The sequence below is a fragment of the Pseudophryne corroboree genome, unplaced genomic scaffold, assembly GCF_028390025.1.
Source record: "Pseudophryne corroboree isolate aPseCor3 unplaced genomic scaffold, aPseCor3.hap2 scaffold_223, whole genome shotgun sequence".
Taxonomy (NCBI): domain Eukaryota; kingdom Metazoa; phylum Chordata; class Amphibia; order Anura; family Myobatrachidae; genus Pseudophryne; species Pseudophryne corroboree.
Window position 1 is genome coordinate 415816 of NW_026968879.1, and position 9306 is coordinate 425121.

The window sequence follows — 9306 nt, forward strand, 5'->3', positions numbered from 1 at the left end:
TTTACATTTTTCTCCCAAACGAAAGACACTAGAATGAAAATTTTAAAGCCTCCTTTTAGTGCTTCATCTACACGTAATAGCCCTGAATTTTCCAATGCCTATCTCTTTGCAAAAGAGAGATATCGGCAAGGAAATGCTGTATTGTACCTTTGCATTTTTCTCCCAAACGAAAGACACTAGAATGAAAATTTTAAAGCCTCCTGTTAGTGCTTCATCTACACGTTATAGCCCTGAATTTTCCAATGCCTATCTCTTTGCAAAAGAGAGATATCGGCAAGGAAAAACTGTATTGTACCTTTGCATTTTTCTCCCAAACGAAAGACACTAGAATGAAAAATTTAAAGCCTCCTGTTAGTGCTTCATCTACACGTTATAGCCCTGAATTTTCCAATGCCTATCTCTTTGCAAAAGAGAGATATCGGCAAGGAAAAGCTGTATTGTACCTTTGCATTTTTCTCCCAAACGAAAGACACTAGAATGAAAATTTTAAAGCCTCCTGTTAGTGCTTCATATACACGTTATAGCCCTGAATTTTCCAATGCCTATCTCTTTGCAAAAGAGAGATATCGGCAAGGAAAAGCTGCATTGTACTTTTACATTTTTCTCCCAAACGAAAGACACTAGAATGAAAATTTTAAAGCCTCCTGTTAGTGCTTCATCTACACGTTATAGCCCTGAATTTTCCAATGCATATCTCTTTGCAAAAGAGAGATATCGGCAAGGAAAAGCTGCATTGTACTTTTACATTTTTCTCCCAAACGAAAGACACTAGAATGAAAATTTTAAAGCCTCCTTTTAGTGCTTCATCTACACGTAATACCCCTGAATTTTCCAATGCCTATCTCTTTGCAAAAGAGAGATATCGGCAAGGAAATGCTGTATTGTACCTTTGCATTTTTCTCCCAAACGAAAGACACTAGAATGAAAATTTTAAAGCCTCCTGTTAGTGCTTCATCTACACGTTATAGCCCTGAATTTTCCAATGCCTATCTCTTTGCAAAAGAGAGATATCGGCAAGGAAAAGCTGTATTGTACCTTTGCATTTTTCTCCCAAACGAAGGACACTAGAATGAAAATTTTAAAGCCTCCTTTTAGTGCTTCATCTACACGTTATAGCCCTGAATTTTCCAATGCCTATCTCTTTGCAAAAGAGAGATATCGGCAAGGAAAAGCTGCATTGTACTTTTGCATTTTTCTCCCAAACGAAAGACACTAGAATGAAAATTTTAAAGCCTCCTGTTTGTGCTTCATCTACACGTTATAGCCCTGAATTTTCCAATGCCTATCTCTTTGCAAAAGAGAGATATCGGCAAGGAAAAGCTGCATTGTACTTTTACATTTTTCTCCCAAACGAAAGACACTAGAATGAAAATTTTAAAGCCTCCTTTTAGTGCTTCATCTACACGTAATAGCCCTGAATTTTCCAATGCCTATCTCTTTGCAAAAGAGAGATATCGGCAAGGAAATGCTGTATTGTACCTTTGCATTTTTCTCCCAAACGAAAGACACTAGAATGAAAATTTTAAAGCCTCCTGTTAGTGCTTCATCTACACGTTATAGCCCTGAATTTTCCAATGCCTATCTCTTTGCAAAAGAGAGATATCGGCAAGGAAAAACTGTATTGTACCTTTGCATTTTTCTCCCAAACGAAAGACACTAGAATGAAAAATTTAAAGCCTCCTGTTAGTGCTTCATCTACACGTTATAGCCCTGAATTTTCCAATGCCTATCTCTTTGCAAAAGAGAGATATCGGCAAGGAAAAGCTGTATTGTACCTTTGCATTTTTCTCCCAAACGAAAGACACTAGAATGAAATTTTTAAAGCCTACTGTTAGTGCTTCATCTACACGTTATAGCCCTGCATTTTCCAATGCCTATCTCTTTGCAAAAGAGAGATATCGGCAAGGAAAAGCTGTATTGTACCTTTGCATTTTTCTCCCAAACGAAAGACACTAGAATGAAATTTTTAAAGCCTCCTGTTAGTGCTTCATCTACACGTTATAGCCCTGAATTTTCCAATGCCTAGCTCTTTGCAAAAGAGAGATATTGGTAAGGAAAAGCTGTATTGTACCTTTGCATTTTTCTCCCAAACGAAAGACACTAGAATGAAAATTTTAAAGCCTCCTGTTAGTGCTTCATCTACACGTTATAGCCCTGAATTTTCCAATGCCTATCTCTTTTCAAAAGAGAGATATCGGCAAGGAAAAACTGTATTGTACCTTTGCATTTTTCTCCCAAACGAAGGACACTAGAATGAAAATTTAAAAGCCTCCTGTTAGTGCTTCATCTACACGTTATAGCCCTGCATTTTCCAATGCCTCTCTTTGCAAAAGAGAGATAACGGCAAGGAAAAGCAGCATTGTACCTTTGCATTTTTCTCCCAAACGAAAGACACTAGAATGAAAATTGTAAAGCCTCCTGTTAGTGTTTCATCTACACGTTATAGCCCTGCATTTTCCAATGCCTAGCTCTTTGCAAAAGAGAGATATTGGCAAGGAAAAGCTGTATTGTACCTTTGCATTTTTCTCCCAAACGAAAGACACTAGAATGAAAATTTTAAAGCCTCCTGTTAGTGCTTCATCTGCACGTTATAGCCCTGCATTTTCCAATGCCTATCTCTTTGCAAAAGAGAGATATCGGCAAGGAAAAGCAGCATTGTACTTTTGCATTTTTCTCCCAAACGAAAGACACTAGAATGAAAATTTTAAAGCCTCCTGTTAGTGCTTCATCTACATGTTATAGCCCTGCATTTTTCAATGCCTATCTCTTTGCAAAAGAGAGATATCGGCAAGGAAAAGCAGCATTGTACTTTTGCATTTTTCTCCCAAACGAAAGACACTAGAATGAAAATTTTAAAGCCTCCTGTTAGTGCTTCATCTACACGTTATAGCCCTGAATTTTCCAATGCCTATCTCTTTGCAAAAGAGAGATATCGGCAAGGAAAAGCAGCATTGTACTTTTGCATTTTTCTCCCAAACGAAAGACACTAGAATGAAAATTTTAAAGCCTCCTGTTAGTGCTTCATCTACACGGTATAGCCCTGAATTTTCCAATGCCTAGCTCTTTGCAAAAGAGAGATATTGGCAAGGAAAAGCTGTATTGTACCTTTGCATTTTTCTCCCAAACGAAAGACACTAGAATGAAAATTTTAAAGCCTCCTGTTAGTGCTTCATCTACACGTTATAGCCCTGAATTTTCCAATGCCTATCTCTTTGCAAAAGAGAGATATCGGCAAGGAAAAGCTGTAATGTACCTTTGCATTTTTCTCCCAAACGAAGGACACTAGAATGAAAATTTTAAAGCCTCCTGTTAGTGCTTCATCTACACGTTATAGCCCTGAATTTTCAAATGCCTATCTCTTTGCAAAAGAGAGATATCGGCAAGGAAAAGCTGTATTGTACCTTTGCATTTTTCTCCCAAACGAAAGACACTAGAATGAAAATTTTAAAGCCTCCTGTTAGTGCTTCATCTAAACGTTATAGCCCTGAATTTTCCAATGCCTATCTCTTTGCAAAAGAGAGATATCGGCAAGGAAAAACTGTATTGTACCTTTGCATTTTTCTCCCAAACGAAAGACACTAGAATGAAAATTTTAAAGCCTCCTGTTAGTGCTTCATCTACACGTTATAGCCCTTAATTTTCCAATGCCTAGCTCTTTGCAAAAGAGAGATATTGGCAAGGAAAAGCTGTATTGTACTTTTGCATTTTTCTCCCAAACGAAAGACACTAGAATGAAAATTTTAAAGCCTCCTGTTAGTGCTTCATCTACACGTTATAGCCCTGAATTTTCCAATGCCTATCTCTTTGCAAAAGAGAGATATCGGCAAGGAAAAGCTGTATTGTACCTTTGCATTTTTCTCCCAAACGAAGGACACTAGAATGAAAATTTTAAAGCCTCCTATTAGTGCTTCATCTACACGTTATAGCCCTGAATTTTCCAATGCCTATCTCTTTGCAAAAGAGAGATATCGGCAAGGAAAAGCTGTATTGTACCTTTGCATTTTTCTCCCAAACGAAGGACACTAGAATGAAAATTTTAAAGCCTCCTGTTAGTGCTTCATCTACACGTTATAGCCCTGAATTTTCCAATGCCTATCTCTTTTCAAAAGAGAGATATCGGCAAGGAAAAACTGTATTGTACCTTTGCATTTTTCTCCCAAACGAAGGACACTAGAATGAAAATTTAAAAGCCTCCTGTTAGTGCTTCATCTACACGTTATAGCCCTGCATTTTCCAATGCCTATCTCTTTGCAAAAGAGAGATAACGGCAAGGAAAAGCAGCATTGTACCTTTGCATTTTTCTCCCAAACGAAAGACACTAGAATGAAAATTGTAAAGCCTCCTGTTAGTGTTTCATCTACACGTTATAGCCCTGCATTTTCCAATGCCTAGCTCTTTGCAAAAGAGAGATATTGGCAAGGAAAAGCTGTATTGTACCTTTGCATTTTTCTCCCAAACGAAAGACACTAGAATGAAAATTTTAAAGCCTCCTGTTAGTGCTTCATCTGCAAGTTATAGCCCTGCATTTTCCAATGCCTATCTCTTTGCAAAAGAGAGATATCGGCAAGGAAAAGCAGCATTGTACTTTTGCATTTTTCTCCCAAACGAAGGACACTAGAATGAAAATTTTAAAGCCTCCTGTTAGTGCTTCATCTACACGTTATAGCCCTGAATTTTCCAATGCCTATCTCTTTTCAAAAGAGAGATATCGGCAAGGAAAAACTGTATTGTACCTTTGCATTTTTCTCCCAAACGAAGGACACTAGAATGAAAATTTAAAAGCCTCCTGTTAGTGCTTCATCTACACGTTATAGCCCTGCATTTTCCAATGCCTATCTCTTTGCAAAAGAGAGATAACGGCAAGGAAAAGCAGCATTGTACCTTTGCATTTTTCTCCCAAACGAAAGACACTAGAATGAAAATTGTAAAGCCTCCTGTTAGTGTTTCATCTACACGTTATAGCCCTGCATTTTCCAATGCCTAGCTCTTTGCAAAAGAGAGATATTGGCAAGGAAAAGCTGTATTGTACCTTTGCATTTTTCTCCCAAACGAAAGACACTAGAATGAAAATTTTAAAGCCTCCTGTTAGTGCTTCATCTACACGTTATAGCCCTGAATTTTCCAATGCCTATCTCTTTGCAAAAGAGAGATATCGGCAAGGAAAAGCTGTAATGTACCTTTGCATTTTTCTCCCAAACGAAGGACACTAGAATGAAAATTTTAAAGCCTCCTGTTAGTGCTTCATCTACACGTTATAGCCCTGAATTTTCAAATGCCTATCTCTTTGCAAAAGAGAGATATCGGCAAGGAAAAGCTGTATTGTACCTTTGCATTTTTCTCCCAAACGAAAGACACTAGAATGAAAATTTTAAAGCCTCCTGTTAGTGCTTCATCTAAACGTTATAGCCCTGAATTTTCCAATGCCTATCTCTTTGCAAAAGAGAGATATCGGCAAGGAAAAACTGTATTGTACCTTTGCATTTTTCTCCCAAACGAAAGACACTAGAATGAAAATTTTAAAGCCTCCTGTTAGTGCTTCATCTACACGTTATAGCCCTTAATTTTCCAATGCCTAGCTCTTTGCAAAAGAGAGATATTGGCAAGGAAAAGCTGTATTGTACCTTTGCAGTTTTCTCCCAAACGAAAGACACTAGAATGAAAATTTTAAAGTCTACTGTTAGTGCTTCATCTACACGTTATAGCCCTGAATTTTCCAATGCCTATCTCTTTGCAAAAGAGAGATATCGGCAAGGAAAAGCTGTATTGTACCTTTGCATTTTTCTCCCAAACGAAGGACACTAGAATGAAAATTTTAAAGCCTCCTATTAGTGCTTCATCTACACGTTATAGCCCTGAATTTTCCAATGCCTATCTCTTTGCAAAAGAGAGATATCGGCAAGGAAAAGCTGTATTGTACCTTTGCATTTTTCTCCCAAACGAAGGACACTAGAATGAAAATTTTAAAGCCTCCTGTTAGTGCTTCATCTACACGTTATAGCCCTGAATTTTCCAATGCCTATCTCTTAGCAAAAGAGAGATATCGGCAAGGAAAAGCTGTATTGTACCTTTGCATTTTTCTCCCAAACGAAAGACACTAGAATGAAAATTTTAAAGCCTCCTGTTAGTGCTTCATATACACGTTATAGCCCTGAATTTTCTCATGCCTATCTCTTTGCAAAAGAGAGATATCGGCAAGGAAATGCTGCATTGTACTTTTACATTTTTCTCCCAAACGAAAGACACTAGAATGAAAATTTTAAAGCCTCCTGTTAGTGCTTCATCTACACGTTATAGCCCTGAATTTTCCAATGCCTATCTCTTTGCAAAAGAGAGATATCGGCAAGGAAAAGCTGCATTGTACTTTTACATTTTTCTCCCAAACGAAAGACACTAGAATTAAAATTTTAAAGCCTCCTTTTAGTGCTTCATCTACACGTAATAGCCCTGAATTTTCCAAAGCCTATCTCTTTGCAAAAGAGAGATATCGGCAAGGAAATTCTGTATTGTACCTTTGCATTTTTCTCCCAAACGAAAGACACTAGAATGAAAATTTTAAAGCCTCCTGTTAGTGCTTCATCTACACGTTATAGCCCTGAATTTTCCAATGCCTATCTCTTTGCAAAAGAGAGATATCGGCAAGGAAAAGCAGCATTGTACTTTTGCATTTTTCTCCCAAACGAAAGACACTAGAATGAAAATTTTAAAGCCTCCTATTAGTGCTTCATCTACACGTTATAGCCCTGAATTTTCCAATGCCTATCTCTTTGCAAAAGAGAGATATCGGCAAGGAAAAGCTGTATTGTACCTTTGCATTTTTCTCCCAAACGAAAGACACTAGAATGAAAATTTTAAAGCCTCCTGTTAGTGCTTCATCTACACGTTATAGCCCTGAATTTTCCAATGCCTATCTCTTTGCAAAAGAGAGATATCGGCAAGGAAAAGCAGCATTGTACTTTTGCATTTTTCTCCCAAACGAAAGACACTAGAATGAAAATTTTAAAGCCTCCTATTAGTGCTTCATCTACACGTTATAGCCCTGAATTTTCCAATGCCTAGCTCTTTGCAAAAGAGAGATATCGGCAAGGAAAAGCTGTATTGTACCTTTGCATGTTTCTCCCAAACGAAGGACACTAGAATGAAAATTTTAAAGCCTCCTATTAGTGCTTCATCTACACGTTATAGCCCTGAATTTTCCAATGCCTATCTCTTTGCAAAAGAGAGATATCGGCAAGGAAAAGCTGTATTGTACCTTTGCATTTTTCTCCCAAACGAAGGACACTAGAATGAAAATTTTAAAGCCTTCTGTTAGTGCTTCATCTACACGTTATAGCCCTGAATTTTCAAATGCCTATCTCTTTGCAAAAGAGAGATATCGGCAAGGAAAAGCTGTATTGTACCTTTGCATTTTTCTCCCAAACGAAAGACACTAGAATGAAAATTTTAAAGCCTCCTGTTAGTGCTTCATCTACACGTTATAGCCCTGAATTTTCCAATGCCTATCTCTTTGCAAAAGAGAGATATCGGCAAGGAAAAACTGTATTGTACCTTTGCATTTTTCTCCCAAACGAAAGACACTAGAATGAAAATTTTAAAGCCTCCTGTTAGTGCTTAATCTACACGTTATAGCCCTGAATTTTCCAATGCCTAGCTCTTTGCAAAAGAGAGATATTGGCAAGGAAAAGCTGTATTGTACCTTTGCATTTTTCTCCCAAACGAAAGACACTAGAATGAAAATTTTAAAGTCTACTGTTAGTGCTTCATCTACACGTTATAGCCCTGAATTTTCCAATGCCTAGCTCTTTGCAAAAGAGAGATATCGGCAAGGAAAAGCTGTATTGTACCTTTGCATTTTTCTCCCAAACGAAAGACACTAGAATGAAAATTTTAAAGCCTCCTGTTAGTGCTTCATCTACACGTTATAGCCCTGAATTTTCCAATGCCTAGCTCTTTGCAAAAGAGAGATATCGGCAAGGAAAAGCTGTATTGTACCTTTGCATTTTTCTCCCAAACGAAGGACACTAGAATGAAAATTTTAAAGCCTCCTATTAGTGCTTCATCTACACGTTATAGCCCTGAATTTTCCAATGCCTATCTCTTTGCAAAAGAGAGATATCGGCAAGGAAAAGCTGTATTGTACCTTTGCATTTTTCTCCCAAACGAAGGACACTAGAATGAAAATTTTAAAGCCTCCTTTTAGTGCTTCATCTACACGTTATAGCCCTGAATTTTCCAATGCCTATCTCTTAGCAAAAGAGAGATATCGGCAAGGAAAAGCTGTATTGTACCTTTGCATTTTTCTCCCAAACGAAAGACACTAGAATGAAAATTTTAAAGCCTCCTGTTAGTGCTTCATATACACGTTATAGCCCTGAATTTTCCAATGCCTATCTCTTTGCAAAAGAGAGATATCGGCAAGGAAAAGCTGCATTGTACTTTTACATTTTTCTCCCAAACGAAAGACACTAGAATGAAAATTTTAAAGCCTCCTGTTAGTGCTTCATCTACACGTTATAGCCCTGAATTTTCCAATGCCTATCTCTTTGCAAAAGAGAGATATCGGCAAGGAAAAGCTGCATTGTACTTTTACATTTTTCTCCCAAACGAAAGACACTAGAATGAAAATTTTAAAGCATCCTTTTAGTGCTTCATCTACACGTAATAGCCCTGAATTTTCCAATGCCTATCTCTTTGCAAAAGAGAGATATCGGCAAGGAAAAGCTGTATTGTACCTTTGCATTTTTCTCCCAAACGAAAGACACTAGAATGAAAATTTTAAAGTCTACTGTTAGTGCTTCATCTACACGTTATAGCCCTGAATTTTCAAATGCCTAGCTCTTTGCAAAAGAGAGATATCGGCAAGGAAAAGCTGTATTGTACCTTTGCATTTTTCTCCCAAACGAAAGACACTAGAATGAAAATTTTAAAGCCTCCTGTTAGTGCTTCATCTACACGTTATAGCCCTGAATTTTCCAATGCCTATCTCTTTGCAAAAGAGAGATATCGGCAAGGAAAAGCTGTATTGTACCTTTGCATTTTTCTCCCAAACGAAAGACACTAGAATGAAACATTTTAAAGCCTCCTGTTAGTGCTTCATATACACGTTATAGCCCTGAATTTTCCAATGCCTATCTCTTTGCAAAAGAGAGATATCGGCAAGGAAAAGCTGCATTGTACTTTTAAATTTTTCTCCCAAACGAAAGACACTAGAATGAAAATTTTAAAGCCTCCTGTTAGTGCTTCATCTACACGTTATAGCCCTGAATTTTCCAATGCCTATCTCTTTGCAAAAGAGAGATATCGGCAAGG